At 32.8% G+C, this 18,699-nt stretch overlaps 1 long non-coding RNA gene across 1 annotated transcript in view; it reads right to left on the bottom strand.

Annotated features, from left to right (window-relative positions):
• Nucleotides 1–215: 215 nt before the first annotated feature.
• The window catches only part of LOC127727085 (uncharacterized), a 45,724-nt gene continuing 27,240 nt past the window's right edge, over nt 216–18,699 (bottom strand). The window contains exons 2-3 of the long non-coding RNA XR_007993770.1: nt 5,202–5,331; nt 216–372 (exon numbers count right to left, since the gene is read on the bottom strand). This is a non-coding gene — a long non-coding RNA (uncharacterized LOC127727085). The remainder of the gene's footprint in view (nt 373–5,201; nt 5,332–18,699) is intronic.

Raw genomic sequence — 18,699 nt, 5'->3', positions numbered from 1 at the left:
TAAATATAACAATTTGTAGTCAGTAATCTCAAAACTTATCATTTTCAACTTTAAATCTCCATTGCTTGCACTAGTGTCAATATGTCCGAACGGCATTACAACTCCAAAATACGCCCATAGAAACCTATTAATAACTAACATCATTATTACATTTATATATCTAGTTATAGAAATCAGGTACAGATACCTGTAGACAGAAATGACTTGAGAACATGTATGTGTATATCATTTATACAAATATAATAATATCACTTCGTTCGAAAAATTAGATTTTAGTTCATTTGAACAAAATCTATTGCATAGTACAGCAGCAAGTACACCCAAAGGTACATCTAGGACAGCAACACCCGACTTGACGTCGGAACAAACGAACTAAAAAGAAAGAAAAAGAAGTAATAATTGGTAAATGCAGTCAAACAAAGTTATAACTAGCAAGTTATTCCATGCCTAGTCTACGGCTGCACCTGGCTTTCACTATAGTAAAAGTTATTTCGCGACGATAGCCCTTTACTATTTAAAAAAAAGTCTATGGGAGTAATATTGATCTTATGACATTGTATAGATATACTTTTATAGTTGAAGATTGCATGTTGTCCTTTTGTGGCTTTTGCTATAACGTCGTCACCTGTATGTCTTATTTACGTATAACGGCCCAATCTCCTTTTATCACCTTTGGCCTCGCTTGGGGCTAACTAAAACATATCAAAGAACTGATAGCTCTGAGGGGGAAGAAGATACATAAAAGGATAACTTGAATTGCAATGAAAACACACCTCAGCAACCCAGCCTACTCTGTGCGATTGTTGCTTTCGACAATATTTTTCTTAAAAAAATAATATACCCAGCGGGCACATGATGTTGTTTCAACGTTGAAAAATTGTAGAATTTTGGTTGAGTTCGTCTTCAACGTTGTTTCAACGTAGATTTAACGTTAATTTTTCAACGTCGAATTTTCAATCACAATTCAATGTTGATTCCACGTTGAAATTTCAACATTAAGTTGATGTAAATTCAACGTCACTTTTTGAACGTTGAACCTATATATAAAATCACTATCCGTCTTATATTGCTTTTCAACACATGGTCACGTACTACTTTATATTCAGACATTAACCGAGAAAGGGTTGTGTGAAAATTATTAGTAGATCAGTTGAATCGGAATAAGATCCATACACGCAATTATTTTATGTATGGCCGTTTTGAGGAAAAAAAATATTTAATTCAATTTGTACACCCAGGATTCAAGAGTTCCTTTCTTTGCTTATAAAAAATGTACATATTGCATGTATATGATATACTTTAACTATTCAAATCTGTTTTTTTGGTGATTTAAAGGTTGGAAATTAAAGCAAAATTATTATAAACTGGTTTTATATATTCCTAGATTAATATAAACAAGCATTCTGAGAGTATTGCATAGCAATGCATAGTTCCATATCGGTTAAAAATTCATTGTATTGGAACAAAATGACAAAAAAAGTGCGGAAAACTGATTACTTTCACATATCCAGAAATCAACGCCACTTTGCTTATTTGAATATTATACTAAAGAAATCGAATACGGGTCACGGAAATTATATTGAAATGATAGGGAATTTAGAAATTAGAAAAAATGTGTTTTAACTTTGATTTCAGTGATAGACAGGTTGCCGGGGCAGAAAATAAATATACACAACAATATACACCATTTAAACGAAATATAATGACTGGCGTTGCAAAAATCAAGGTTCCTGAGCTATTTTAAAAATCGAAGCGAGAGGCTTTTAACATTGCAGTATAAAATACAGGCTAAAATGGCTGAAACGTCAAATTTGCAAACTTCGTGTTGAAAATTGGCTAACAAGATCATTAGAAAAACAGGTTGCCGGGGTGAAACTTGAAACTTGAATGTCCAAAGAATAAGCAAGTCCAAACCTTGTATGTGTAGTCGTTGAACTCTAGGTTCCCACGTAAAGTTAAAATGCCTCTATTTCAAGAAGAATAAACTCACGAAAACACGAAAAATTCACTAAATTCGCGTTCATTGTTTTGATTTTGACCGCCTGACAACTTTACGGAAATATCAGAGTGATTATAAACAAGGACTCTGTGACGGGCAACTAATAATATCCGTGTTTTAAAGATTTTAATGATATCAAGCCAGTCCAGTTCAAACTATTATCACGTGGTACAATTCTCATTTACATATTATGCATATTAATTAGCAAAAGTACTACTAATTTCTGGCTATGATGTATTTTCTTAGTCCAAGGACCATAACTCTGCAAAGAAATCATCCGAACCAAACAAAATTCAAACTTGATCTATAACTTGTCATGGCTAAACAATTTACCAAATATCAAATCAATATCTTCAAGCATGATGAAAAAAAGTGCGGAAAACTGATTACTTGCATGAATTTTCTAAGTCCAAGGACCATAACTCTGCAAAAAATCATCAGACTGGAACAATATTCAAACTTGATCTATAACTGGTCATGATTAAACTATATACCAAACAGATCAAATCAATATCTTGAAGCATAAAGAAAAAAGGTGTGGAAAACTGATTTGTCAGACTGACAACGGACGGACGGACAGACAGACACACGGACGGACAGAGTGCAAACATAAAGTCCACTTCGGCTTTTCCAGAAGGGGACTAATAAATTTCAATAACCTTCCATCTGTTAATCACAACTACAAAATCAGCTATATTTAGACCATGCAGGGACTTATACATGCACTCCCTGGACCAAGTTTATACTTTTATTATTTATTCATATTAACCGAATGACACTTCTCAGGAAAAGAAGAAGAAAAAAACCCATTCAAGATGGACAATGATTAATATTGTAAAATATATTCCATAGGCTGAAATTAACGACTAGTTTAGAGCTCTGTGCATAATGGACATGTAACTGAAAGTTTACGCATGTCTGTTGGCGTTTCATTCAAATGAAATAACATGTGTTTACCGCTCGAGAAAAACTGATACTTATTAAAGAGAATAACAAATTACAAGAGAGTCTACACTGTCATCCAAGAAAAAAGATTAGAAGATTAGAAGACTGAAACCAGAAATAATAAACAACGATGGCAGAAGGGAGCAGACCTATGAGACAAGAACACAAAAATTAACAATCAGTACGTTTTTTAAATGTAACAAAGTTTCAAATCGATTGCACACTCATCAATCATGGACTAGTTTCTTATTGACAACATCGTTTTTGAATTTAGAGGTCGAATTTTCCAGCCGGTTGTCGGCATTCCTTTTGGAACAAATTGTGCACCTCTCCTGGCCGACCTTTTCTTATTTTCACATGAGTCGGAGATACTTCAGACACATGTAAAAAACAAGAAGATCAAAGAAGCTAGATTATTTAACTTCACATACAGGTATATTGATGATGTTCTTTTCATCAACAATCCAAACCTTTTTGATTGGGTCCTATTAATATATCCACCTGACCTAGAGATTAAAGAAACCACAGATATAGCTTCCTCCGCATCATTTCTAGACATTTACCTCAAATTTGACTTAAGCGATCATCTCATAACCAGAATATATGACAAACGAGACGATTTCAATTTTGAAATTATAAATGTTCTCCACCTTAGCAGCAATATACCAACTTCACCGGCGTATGAAGTATACATTTCTCAATATCATACGATATTCAAAAGCTTCCAGCTGCTACTCAGACTTTGTAAAACGTCATCGGTGTCTGAGCAGAAAATTAATGAGTCAGGGTTTTGTCAAAGAACGTCTCGTTCTTTTTCTCAAAAAGTTCATCGAAAAGTACCAAGACCTAATAGATAAATATTCAATGTCTACTTCACAAATAACACAAGATGGTCTTGAGTTATAGATTTAGGTGCAGAAATTGTGTATCTTTTTATTTTACTATAGTTTCCCCGTTATTTGTCTTCCGGTATACTGTTTCTTTTGGTCGTATGCCTATTGACGTGACTGGGTATTTATGCATCCCGCCATCGGGTTTTTGACTTTTTAACTTTTGACATTCCTGGTTCAAATGGGTCCAGCGGTTCGATTCGGACACAAAGGGTTTTTACAGTGTTTTTTCTATTTTTTTACTCTTGTATTTATATATACTTATTTTTTTATTTATCAACGACAAAAAAAAATTGTAGACTTTATTGTCAAATTTACTATCTACTACACCTTTTTTTGTTTGCGTCTTTGATAGATTTATTTGTATGTTTGTTTCAATGTTTTAGTCAGTTGTGTTGTATCTGTGATGTATGTTCACACAATTTTGGCTGCTGGATTCCAATTATTGTCACATTAACAAATATTGTCTGTTTGGGTTGCGCAACCAATTTTGTCAATATCATGGAACTATAAACAACTGTCATACAAGTGGAAGGTTTAGCTAGCTATAAAACCAGGTTTAACCCACCATTTTCTTCGGGAAATGCCTGTACCAAGTCAGGAATATGGCAGTTGTTTTCACTTGTTCCGTTGATTGATAGCTTTTGATTTTGTCATTTTTTATGGACTTCCTCTTTTTGAATTTGCCTTGGATTCCGCTATTTTTATGAATTCCGATTGTACTCGGAGAACGACATGTCGGCCCGGAGACAACTGAGCAACTCTATAAATAAGAGACATATAGTAATCAACGTCTGCATACTGGATCCAAATGTATAATAATGATGGTCCGTATTTACATCGTTGGAGCTGTCTATTTAAGCGGTAAAAGTTTGATTTTTATATAAAGGGTCGAATACTATTCGGGCCAAATTGTCACTGTTCTTTCAAGTTTAATCAACGCATGCGTTCTATCAGATTTATTATAAAAAGCATTCGGTAACAGTAAATAGAAAATTTTGAATTATGTGAAATTGACGATAAGTAAGATGAAATATGAAAATTAACGTAAAAAGAAAGGGAGATATTAAAACATTAAAACATGAGAATCTAGAAAGCTAACGTTAGTGATTGTTCTTAAGCCTAAATGTACATTTGTTTTTCTGTCTTTGTTTCATAAAATGATGCAGACGCTTTTATACAAACTTACAACCGATCATGTGTTAAAAAGGTGTTGAGATGAGGCATGGAAGTTATAAAGTGGTAAAGCACGGAAAGGGATACGGAAACACTCCTGAAAACGGTTCAATGATTTTAAAAACAGTCAGCAGTTAAGGAATTCCGAAGACTGAAAAGTCTTCTTCCCTCCATATATCTATAATACTAACTTTTGTTTATTTTCTTGGTTTCAGCAGTTATTTCGGGCAATGCTGATGGAGAGCTTGACACCAGCACCATCAATGCCATTGCTGTCACAAGGAGCAATATTGTACTTTTAGCCATCTTTATGTTTAATTACTGAAAGAGACATAAAAGGCATATTAGTTAAACAAATCTAAATTATGTTCGCATTTTTTCGTCTTTTATCATTATCGTTGCACAAATTTCTAGACTCATATCTAGACTTATAAATATATATATATATATATATATATATATATATATTAGGGAAGAACAAAAATTTGCTTCCGCAAATTTGCAGATTTAACATTGTTGTGCTGATATTTAGAGTAGTTATGAATATAAAATGTGTTCACTGGTGATCCAATGGATGGATCCGTCGTAGAGTTGTCACTTGTTTAGACGTACAAAATAATTATTTCTTTTACTGCATCATACGATCCTTTACGATAGATATTAAGCTAATCTGCAATCCATTCCATCATCATGCCTAATATATCATGTACTGTGTTACAACTCTAGATTCTACTGACGAGGAAAGGTAACACTAGGCCATCGAAAGCTGAATTATTAGTTCAGTCTAGGTGGCTGAGTGGTCTAGAGCGATGGAAACAGTGCAGGCGGTGTTGTCTCGATATCCCAATAGCATGAGTTCGAATCCCGGCGAGGGAAGAACAAAAAAATGCTTCCGTAAATTTGCAGATTTAATATTGCTGTGCTGATATTTAGAGTAGTTATGTATATATAATAAATATATATATATATAGCGGATGTGGTTGAGTGGTCTAGAGCGCTGGTCTTAGGCTAAGCGATTGGTGCTGTAGTGTATCAAAGGTGTGAGTTCAAATCTCGTTGAGGGACAAAAATTTGTCAGCATAAAAATCTAATTCTAACAATGTTGGGTTTAATTTTCAGACTTATATAATATATAAATAATATATATATATAGAGAGAGAGATAAGATTTATATATATAATACCGAAAGCTGAATTTTTAGTTCAGTCTAGGTGGCCGGGTGGTCTAGAGCGCTGGACACAGTGCAGACGTGTTGTCACGATAACCCAATAGCATGAGTTCGAATCCCGGCGGAGGAAGAACAAATTTGCAGATTTAATATTGTTGTGCTGATATTTAGAGTAATTATGAATATAATATGTGTTTTCAGCCGTGTATCACCTTCACTGGTAATCCAATGGATGGATCTGTCGTAGAGTTGTCACTTGTTTACACGTACTTATTTCTGTGACTGCATCTTACGATCCTTTACGACAGATAATTTAGCTAATCTGCAATCAATTCCATCTTCATGCCTAATATATCATGTACTGTGCTACAACTCTAGATTCTACTGACGAGGAAAGGTAACACTACGCCACCGAAAGCTGAATTTTTAGTTCAGTCTAGGTGGCCGGGTGGTCTAGAGCGCTGGACACAATGCAGGCGGTGTTGTCACGATATCCCAATAGCATGAGTTCGAATCCCGGCGAGGGAAGAACAAAAATTTGCTTCCGCAAATTTGCAGATTTAACATTGTTGTGCTGATATTTAGAGTAATTATATATATATATATATATATATATAGAGGGAGAGAGAGGAAGAGATAGAGAGTACACGAACAAACACTATCAAAAAGCTGATAGCTCTGAGGAGGATTAAACTTCTTTACGCCAGACGAGCGTTTCGTCTACTCAAGACTCATCAGTGCCGCGCGAACCAAAAAAAAAGAAGGCAAAATAAAGTCAAAGATGAAGAGCATTGAGATTTTGAACAACACTAACCCAACAACGAATGAGTTGTAATAGTTGTTATCAGTTGATTTCTTGACATTGACATAAAAAACTGTGTATTTGAAGTTATTCAAAATCCCTCATTAACTGATTTTTTATGATTGTTCTTATGTTGTGCCGTTACACAATTGTCCCTGGTCAGGTGTTGTGTTTTGAGCACTTGTTAAAATTTCAAATCCCGTCGTTTTCTGTATGTTATTGTCCAAAGTCAGGAACCTGCAATTCGCTGCTGTCATGCATATTTGTTTTTCATCTATTGTCTTTACACAAAACTTTAAAATTTCCACTTGATAAATGTGTTGTGTCTGAAGTGTTTTCTTGATTTACCTACATCAGGACTGTTATTTACAAAAAATTGAAAGTCAATGCAGAGTTCTTGATAAGAATTTTGTCATATGGGACATTTGTCCCTGGTTATACTGTATCGTGAGAGCCAAAATGAGAGACTCTGAAACTGGTTATTTTAAGAAGGGATATATTTCAGGACTGAGCCTAGACTTTTAATGAGTATATTAATGCATAAATAACTTTAAAATTTTACTGGCTACAGAGTAACTTAGAATGAACTTTTTCTAAAAACAAATTGATTTTGATCTCTACTAAAAAATGTGCAATGGAATATTCAAGGTCAATTTTGGTTTTCACTATTTGTGGTTATTCACATTTCGAGTTTAAAAAACACATTCCAGTTCATCATGATAGCTTGGTCTCGAAGTGTCCACTCTTACCAACAAAATAGTTACTCTTCAAAAAATTTTAAGTATTACTCCAGAAATTGTTTTCTCTCCAAGAAATGACCGGGACAGGTCATCAATTATTGTTTGTGGTTGTCATCGTCCAACTTCGAGAAAACGTTTTTTTTTTTCTTAAAACAAAATTTTATTAACATATTTACATTTGTTTATAGATACATCAAATACCTACCTTATCCCGGCCACGTTAACATTAGTATAGAGGATATATTATGGCTAGTTGTGTTAATACACAAATTTTCATGAATCCGGATATAACTTATGTCTTCACCTGATTTTTTTTTATTAATTGTTTTGTTTACAAAATAGCTTGATTTATTAACACGTGTAGTGCTATGGAATATATCTGATCAAATAGATTAGCCATGGAATTTTTCAAAATATATGTTTTGCAGGAATTATGATATGTCGTTATTTTATTCTGTGGTAATTGTATGATTGAAATTCGTATGTGTTTTACAAAATATATATCTACAGTAAAATCGGATGCTATTTTATTAGTCCAAATAATTATGACGTCTTGAAAGGCTATTTTATTTTTTTGCTTTGACGCCTTACAGCGACGTCATAACGCCGAACTCATTTGTTTCAGTTGGAGAGAGAGAATTTACTGCTTTATTAAAACGTTAGCTGATTTCTATTTGAGAAGCTTTACTTTAAGAGTATAAAATTTTGGCACCAAACTCGGTAAAATTTGGCGGACCTGTATTTTCGGACAATATAAAACTAATGATCCGGAAATTCGGGTCTGTCCAATTTTACCGAGTTTGGTGCAAAAATTAATTTTATACTCTCCTAAAGAGAAATCAGCTAAACGTTTTAAAAAATAGCAGAAGATTTTCGTCCACCTCGGAAGGAATTGTAACTTATTTTATCATTTCTTTGGGAAATTATTGGAAATATTTTGCAATTACAAACGCATAAAAGGTTAGCATTTGTAAACATGCAAAAATTTCTGGCCATCAATGAAAATTTTATGGCTTAATTTTGTCTCAAAGTTGAGAGCAAAATTCCCTCTCAAAATCCAACCGAAAAAAATGGCTTCAGCATTATGACGTCGCTGTAAGGTGTCAAAGCAAAAAAATAAATAGCCTTTCAAGACGTCATAATTATTTGGACTACTATTTTATCAGATCATTCAGTTGAAGGTAATATTCATTTACTAAGTGTTCTTGTCATGTTAGATTCCTTATATCTTGTATATCATTGTACCAGTAAATGATTAGTTGACAACAACAAAAAGAGACTAATAATATAACACAACAAAAATAAAACTGCAGTTTGAGAAAAATGCAGTCAAAGCTCTATACAAAAAATGATAAACAGGAAGACACACCTGTATGTAGAAATTACAGTAATACTATCTTTATTTGAGAGCAGTATTATTTTTACCAGAATAGCAAGTTTATCTCATTATGTAAATCAAGTTCACTTCGATTTCTTCATATTTTCATTGTTTTTATTTAGTTCATTAATAGCTTGTGTTCTTTAATAATTTACCAATCTTGTATCCTAAAAAGTTTCTTGTTTCAGTATAATTTCTGATTTCGTGTCTAAATATTTTGAGTGATTGTATATTTTTTTATTTTTTTGTCTGACATATAGTATACTTTAAATAAAATAAGTTCATAATACTCTTTATCATATATTTTATATCCAAAAACTATACTTTTCAGATTAATAATATGTCTTCCAATGTTTAATTTCTCGAGAATTTGTTGTACTTCCTTCAAAATATGAACATTTTAGAAAGAAATGATCATAATCCTCTAATTCTTTACAGTGTTATCATGTATCTGTTTCTATTATATGCCATTGTTTTAATAGTTTATTACAGGGAAGTATATACTGTAGCAGTTTCCATCTAAATATTTTATATCTATTATCATATGTAAAGATAAATTTCAATGTTTCATATGCAGGGTTAGTATTTTCTAGTGTCAAATGTGATTTCCATTTCCAAGAAACAACAAACACGGCTTCCTCCGCCTCATTTTTAGACTTATACCTCGAATTTGACATACACAGTCATCTCAGTACCAGAATCTATGACAAACGAGACGATTTTAATTTTAAAATTATCAACTTCCCCCACCTTAGTTGCAATATACCAACTTCACTTGCATATGGGATATACATTTCCCAACTAATTCGTAATGCAAGAGCTTGCAGCTCCTACTCAGACTTTGTAAAACGTCACCAGTGTCTGGGCAGAAATTTGATGAACCAGGGGTATGTCAGAGAACGTCTCGTCCTTTTTCAAAAAAAAAAGTTCATCGGAAGGTACCAATACCTTGTTGATAAATATTCCGTATCAACTTCACAAATAATACACGATGGTCTTGAAGTATAGATTCTGCGTACTGACGCTGTTTATTTTCTTAATAACGTGTTAAAGTGTTCTTTCATTTGTCTTTATTAATATTACTTTTACTGAATGGTCTGTTTTTGATGATATACATTTGACGTGGCTCTGTACTTATGCATCTTGTGTTTGTGTTGTTTGTATTATTTTTCATTTTTACTTATGTGCTTTGTCCGTGTGACTTTATATGTTTCATTGATACATATGACGTGTCTCTGTACTTTAAACATTCCGCCATTGTGTTATTGTTTTATTGTAATTTTTGCATACTTTGAACGACAAAATTATTTATATCTCTACCTGTGTGACGTTTACATTCTGACGTCAAACACGCATTTCTACGTCAGAGTTAATGTTAGAATTACGATTCGGTCCCAGTGCTTAAAATCCCTCGATCCTTTATGGGTTGATTTGGCATACATAAATAAAATACAAAAATAAGTAAGCAATGAACGAGGTTGTTAAATGTGATACATGTTTTTTTCTGCTTCCTTGTTAAATATTTGTTTGTTTTTGTTGTGATTAAGATTGTGACACGGTGTTGACTGCTGTACCCCTATTTTGACATTTTTGCCTTTTATGTCTGTATGTTTTATTCACGCATCGTTGTCAATATAATGGAAATTGATGCGACTGTCATACAAGTGAGAGGTTTAGCGCTATAAAACCAGGTTCAATCCACCATTTTCTACATAAGAAAATGCCTGTACCAAGTCAGGATTATGACAGTTCAGTTGGACGGCAAACGATTTAATGGCTTCTAAGGTCAAGACATTGGTCACATGACAAAAGGTCAGAGTTTACGGTTTTTTGGTAAACGTTCATGCCTCGTGGTTTTTTTACTCGTATCGTCTTATTTGTACTCGTACATTAATAAAAATCAGTGTTCAATTCTTGAGTGAATAAGCTTCAATATTCTTTATAATTATTATTAAAAAGTGTTGTTAAAGTATTCTAAATTCACGAGTGAAGTGAAACTTTTTTTCTGAAAATTTGCGTAGGTCCACGGAAAATTCCTAATTATTCCTTAAATAGGTATGGTAACGTGTTGAGGAGTATAAAATATGAAGCAAAACCATTTTTTACATGAAATTTTCATGATAATCGATCCTAAATTCACTGGATACGAATTTGTGTCAGGTTATTCGTGGCGAAATGGAGATCAAAGGGAGGTAACTCCGTAAACACATGGTAGGAAATTGCAAGTTCACAACAGTAAATTCGAGTAAAATTAATGAGTGTAGTTATATTTCGACACTTTCTTGAATAACTATTCAATATTTCATGTTCCTTTACTATTGTAACATTAAAATAGTCATGGTATGGTTGAATAAGGCATTTTTCAAGTACTTTCAGGTTTTTGAAAACTTCCTAAGGAGAAAATTATACACCTGAACTGACTTTTCACTGAACCCAATGGACTTATTGTATATTCTCAAACACCCTTTTGGTAGATGGAATGATACAAGTCTTTGTTTTATTTTCTTTGTATCAATATTCTTAGAAAGGATATGAAAATAAACTCAGTGTTTGTACATGTTGGTTGTTAATAGAACAGTTTTTTTAAATATAAATTTCACTCTAAAATTAAGACTTCAATTAATTATTTTTTATATATAAATAAGTATCTAAGATAGAAAGTTTTTAATCTGGTTCACTGAAAATGTTGCATCAGAAATGAGATTTACCAAAGTTATTCGGTTTTAATAGACTGAAGAACTTATAGATTGTCACTTTGTATGCTGATCATGATATGGGAAAAGAAAGAGTGCTATTATAAATTCTAACACAGCAACAATTGTGAAACAATAGTTTTCTCCTGCACACATTTTAGTTTTCAAGATGCGCGGCTTGCTGATTAATTTACATATTTAAGAATTCACTGTTAAGAGTGGAAAAATAACTTATTGACAGAGATTCTGTATGGGAATGTTTCTCTACAAAACATCTATGTTACTAACTGTCTTTGTTTTTCTACTATGATCTGAAAAGAAATGGGTTCTTTATGTGTGACCTCAATGATCGTCAGGCATGATTATTGGTAGCCTTTTTTCCTGATGTAACAATGGCAAATTCTGAGAAAAGCAAGAACTTTTTAGCAGATCCAGGTCTTTAATATAGAGAGGGGGGGGGGGGGGGGGATTATTCCAAACAGAAAAATTATATTTGATTTCATGCCAAAAAATTACATACAAGAGGGGTTTATCAGCCATTTGTCAGCAGAACTTGTGTTACAATTTAACTTTGCATAACATTAAAATACAATATGGAAAAAAAGAAAATGTAGACAAAACATGCTTCAAAATTGTGAACATTGAAATTGAATGAAAAAAAAAGTCAATCTGCAATGGACAGAAGTATAATTTTTTTATATTATACCTGCTTTAAGATACAGTGGCGGATCCTACGGGGGGGGGGGGGGGGGTCCGGGGAGAGGAACCCCCTTTTTGTTGGACGATCAATGCATTTGAATGTGGACATATGGTTGGAACCCCCCCCCCCCCTTTATCCTGGGTTGGGAACACCCCCCTCCCCCTTCCTCCTTTTAAAATTGGCTGGATCCGCCCCCAAGATAAGAAACTATATAAGATGTACAAGTTATGTTGCTCGCTCTTAATCAAGAGAAAAAATCTGAACATCCAAAAGCCCAGAAAGGGATTTAAAACATTATAATCAACACAAAGAAAACTGAACAAAAAGCTGTATTGCAATCTGATATCATGCAGTTTACATCATTCCTATTATTACAAGTTTTTGATTTTTTTCCCTTCAATTTGAATTCAAAAGTCCTACAAACAACTGTCGAGTCTTTTAATTAAATTATTGATTGAATAATGAATGATTAGTTTAGCTGATCAGTAAATAAAGTCTAAAAATGCTTTGTTTAAATAAAAAAGTGTTATTATGTCATAAAATATACTGAATCAACTTCAAATTTAATCTAAATTCATATTTAACTGCTCTAAAATGCATAGTCAATTGCACTACAAAACAAAAACTTGAGACTACTATAACGTAGAGATTGGTCACTTTCCATGTTATAGAAGTCTCAGACAAAAACAAAGCTGACTTAAAAAAAAGTATGTTCAGAAATTTTTTGAAGAATGGTCAACAATGAGATATTTATTATTCTAATATCAGAAAAAATCTCATAGTATCAAATCAGAATGCAAGTTCTTTTTATTGCGATAATCAATTTAATCGCATTATTTACTTTAATAAAAACCTCATGATAATTTCTGAATTTACAGTCATGACTTAGCTTGTCAATCTCTGCGCTTAAAAAATTAAGTTTCCTAGGCCTAAATGTCATGAATGTGGTTGAAATACTGACAATTTTGCTAACGTTTACCAAAAATCTCTATTTTTTATGACATACATTACAATTTCAGAAAAAAAGCTGCATAAAGTTATATATGTAACACATATCAGAATGCTAGTTTGTATCATCATGATTATTGCAATAAGTTGTTATTCAATTAACTAAAAAACATCAATTATTTTTTACACAATTACAGTAGTCTTTATAAACATAATGACACAATTTTATTGTTGATATATGTAAACTGAAATCATTGCAGAATTTTTCTTTCAAATGATTTAATGTTTGTTAGTCACTTAGTACTTTAAATACTTAACCTGTACTAAAATAAAGAGATGTGGTATGATTGCCAATGAGATAACAGACTAAAAACTAATCACCAGAGTCCAAAAAATGTGTGTGTCATGTCTGTTAGCAGTTATACGTCACTTTACAGACATCAACAATGAATGTATTTCATTGTTTTCAGGCAGATGAGGAAAAAGAAGAATTGTAGCTTTTTAGCTTATGTACATGAGAATATAAGAAATATAATAATATAATAATATAAATAAGGAAATAAGAGAGACATAAAAGACAGGACTACATATAAAGTGTTCCCTTACTAATCCTTAGAGCAGCTGCTGTATACTTAGAAAAAAGGATGTTGAGGACTTGGCCACATCAAACAGCATTTTTAGACACATTATGGCCTATTGCAATCTGCCCTATTTGCTCCAACCTATACAAAATATAAAAAAAAGCCTAGGGTGGGAATTAAACCCATGTATGTTCATATTTACTTTATTGTTCTCTTTGTACATACATGTATATGAAAAATATCAAATGCAAAAAAATGCTGTAATGTAAATGTGGTAATTTACATCATTACAACCCCATTTTTTTAATTAGGACCTAGTAAAGGAAGTCCCTGAACCTAGTTAGACCTATTTCTTAGGCAAGGTGTATTATATAACTCTTGAAAGTATTAAAATGCAATTGTAAAATTAATTTTATCTGCTGTTAAACGATAATAACACAATGGTGGTTATTTCTAAGTATTTAGTAACAACAACTTGCAATTTAGGTAAATAAACATCAATGATCGACCACGTGTTTGTCTGTTGTGCTTGAATTCAAAACGACCCATCACGTTTATTTACACGAATTTTTGCTAAAGCAGACAGTTAAACATGTCTGCTACCTTAAAAGTTTTATAAAAAATGCATTTGCTGTTATGACTTGTGTATGCATGGAAATATAATGAAGATAACATTGATTTTTTACCGTAAAATTGAATACACAGACATTCCTCAGCTATACACACAAAACACATCCCACTTTTGTAACGATGGATGGTAACGTATAGCCACTCTGTAACAGTAAATCCCATTGGATAAGCTACCCCACACAGTACATAATATGCAAATTAATGATTGGATACGAATTTGTGTCAGCTCTCAAATTGATGGAAAAATGTAGACATTGGAATCCGCCATTTTGACATAGGAAACATACTAATTTTCAATTTTGGACTAAAGGACATTGCGCACATTGCCAGCGTATCATGCATAACCAGTTATGTGCAAATATATCTTTTAATTTGTTTTCTACACTTACTATTCTGTGTTTTAGTTAATTTAATGTCCTAATTTCCTACAGAACGGAACATCATTCTTAAAGATGCCGTAGAAAAAATTATAGGTGGCGCTGTTTGTGGGCGTAAACATTTTACATACGGGTACTTTTTGTGTCGACAGATTGACCTCTATCTGTAAGATTCAGGCGTTTGCCGTTCAACTGAGTTGTTGTCCATTCGTTTGATGTATTTGTGCTTTTGATTTTGCCATTTGATTAGGGACTTTCCGTTTTAAATTTTCCTCGAAGTTCAGTATTTTTGTGATTTAACTTTTTTCTTTGACTATTTGTGATTTGCAATCTTAACTTACAAGGAAAAAGTCAATTCTGGTTGCTTCTAACTCTGACTTTCTACGCCAAGTGTATTGAATTGGTGTAGGGTTTTGTCTCTCTCCATATATCTATAAATATGAAATATTTTATGAGCATTTTTAGCCCGTGATCTGGTTTGTCAAATTTGTTTTTAGTTCTTTTATTTTTTGTATCGTTAATTGTGTAAGAATATCATTAAAATCTCCTCCCATTACGATTTTTCCTAAACTATGCTCTTGAGTCCAGTCTTTCACTTTTTTAAAGAAGGCGTTTATTTTTGTTGTTGCTATATTTGGTGCATATATATAAAAATAAGGAGACGAGGTATGATTGCCAATAAGACAACTATCCACCAAAGTTCAAATAAAGTGGATGTAAGCAATTATAGGCAACCGTACGGCCTGTAACAATGAGAAAACCCCATACCGTATAGTCGGCTATAAAAGGCCCCGACATGAAAAATATGAAACAATTCAATTGAGAAAACTAACGGCCTAATTTATAACAAAACAATTAACGAAAAACAAATATGACAGACATGAACCAACGACAACCACTGAACTACAGGCTCCTGACTTGGGACAGGCACATAAAGAATGTGGCGGTGTTAAACATGTTTGTGAGCATTCAAACCTCCACTAACCTGGGACTGTGGTGTAACAGCACAACATAAGAACAAACAATAAAAATCATTTAAAAAAGGCTTAACTCATCAGATCGATACAAACGCAGAAAAACATCAAAAATAAACACAGACCGGACGTGGCAGGGTATTTATCCATCCCTCATCCCTAACAACAAAAAGGACACTACGTACAGATCTGAGAGTACTCGCAGTTACTGACAGCTAGTTCAAAGCGAATAACAACTAATAAAAAAATCATGAATCTGAGATTAAAATATCAATCAGTACACATCCAACATCCAATGGATTTAGTGTAAAGGCGTCATTAACACTCAGAGAAAAACATGACTTTGTGCAATGCCAAAATGAAGGTATCGATAGATTGTGGTACCGTTAAAGTGCATATGTGTATAACAAAACTATTTAGTATGATTTTAATTTACTGATAACAATATCAATATTTATACCAATGAAAACAATATTCAAAGATATAATTACAGTGTTGAATTGGTAACCTTTTAGAATAAGTTTATTTTAAGGATTGATAAGTTTACCCGGATCGTATATAAATGGTCTAAATATATTTCTCTTTCACTAAAAGTTTCATTTCTGCAAATGTGTTGGTTAGTTTAGGTAAACTATGACATCAAAAGCACTATTTTGTGTCAGAGTAGGGCTACTTTCGTACGTTCTAAATTGGAGGGATTGAATTGGTGGTCTGACACCTTTAGGTAACCAATACATAGTGGGAACCTTCAAATGTTCAGAAAAGGCCTTAAGCTGAGCTGTGGTTGTGACATGACTATTTAATATATGACTCTCTGTGGAGCGTACGGCCTTTAATGTAATTGAATGTATAATTTCATTAAGGACTTCCGTGTAGTATTTACGTCATAGCACCACCACATTGTTGGCTGCTTTGTCGGCCGGTACGAACACAAAACGCTTTGCGAGTACTTGAATTTTATTTTTAATCCTAGAAATGGGCGTATTACTTATTCTTTTATTAATTTCTGAATTAATTTCGAAATGTGATATGCGAATATCAACAATATTCTGATATTTATTCAAATAGGAATCAAGTGACTTTTTGTCAGATTTCTCTCGTTTACACCATTTTTTACAATAGGATGAAAGCATCTTTAATAACCTGACGACACTCTTCACAATTTATTTTCTACGGTGGACGATATTTGGTCCTTTTTTTAAGAAAGGTTATAACCTCTCGGTCTTGGACGATATTGAGGTCCCCTGTAATTACATGGCCATAGGGATCATATCTAAACTTTGATGTTTTGACAGTCTTATGTCGAAGGAGCGTTATTTTCTAAACTTACGTCTGATGTAACTGACGTATAATTAAAAATTAAACTTCTACTGGGTTTTTTATACGAATAAGAAATTATATGTTATCAAAATATGGAGGTATAAAGTTTTGAACGGTAGAGTCATGAAAAATACTAGACAAATTAATAAAATCAATACCTCTATTAATGTATTTTATTTTTATGAAATACTTTTTATGATCATTAGGTTTGTCAATTTGAGGGAACAATCTATGGTGCCAAAAGGCTGTAATACACTCATATTTTGGGCTGAATTGGTTTTTGACCCAGTTTACATAATAATTGATGTCTACCATTGTTTTGAAATATAGACAAAAAATCATCAAGTGTAAAATTAGAACGATGTTTATTCGTTGATTGCGGTTAATGCGTTTGCCATGAGACCTATGATTGGGTTGTCTTTTATCAACAATAGTCATGCTATCAATAGAGGAAGTTTAAGATATGTTTCCTTGGCCCATGATATTGTCATTTAGACCTAGGGGATACGCTGTCTATAGTTGTTAAATCCAAGAGTTCGCAAAGTTTACGGGAATCTTCAAACTGTTTATGTGATTGTCTTGGTTGTTTTGAAGTGGTTGGAATTTTATCAATTTAATATTGTGTTTGTGTTTTTCTAAATGTTGGTAAATTAAACTTCGAATTTCTTATGTCTGCAGAAGCGGTATAGATGTTCTTGTGTTCGTTCGAAAAATTCACGTCCAGTTTGCTCTTCATATTGAATACCACATTTCGGTTTTGTTCGTGTTACAAGATATATGAGGCTTTGGTTTTTTTTTTCAAGTAATGTCATATGAAAAGGAAAGAGAAAAAGTTCTTCCGTTCACTGATGAAGATAATCTAGAGCAGGTTTGTCATTTTCTGGCATTGCACGGGAATATTTGTGGATATCCACGTGCGTTTTTGTTGAACAATCTAGCTGCAGAAGCATTGCCTCCTTTAACACAATTGTGAAATGTGCTAAATTTTATAAGTGAATTTCGATTTTGATTGGGGACTTTCCTTTTTTTTTTACCCCACCTATGAACAATTTCCCCAGGAAAATCATTATTTATAATATCATTTATACTTTTGGTGAAATGCGTTTCTTGCATCATCAAAATTTGGCAATTTTGGTGTTTGCACCTCTCAATCAATCGTTTTCTTTATTCAGATTGCAGTAAACCTTGAGTGTTTACAGAACATATGTGAAGTGGTTTAAAAGCCATTTGTTCGAAAAGGTTAGTATACTTACTTTTGGATAACCATGCTTTAGTTTTTTGTTCTTACCGATAATTTTATTTACTACGGTACGGTACAATTCATTAATTGCTAACTCAGGCCTTGATTTAAATGACCCAGTTTGTCGCATTTCGTTGT

This window comes from Mytilus californianus, unplaced genomic scaffold (genome assembly GCF_021869535.1).
Source record: "Mytilus californianus isolate M0D057914Y unplaced genomic scaffold, xbMytCali1.0.p SCAF_19, whole genome shotgun sequence".
NCBI classification, from domain to species: domain Eukaryota; kingdom Metazoa; phylum Mollusca; class Bivalvia; order Mytilida; family Mytilidae; genus Mytilus; species Mytilus californianus.
The sequence above is the reverse complement of the archived record's forward strand: the minus strand, read 5'-3'. Positions and strand labels throughout refer to the sequence as shown.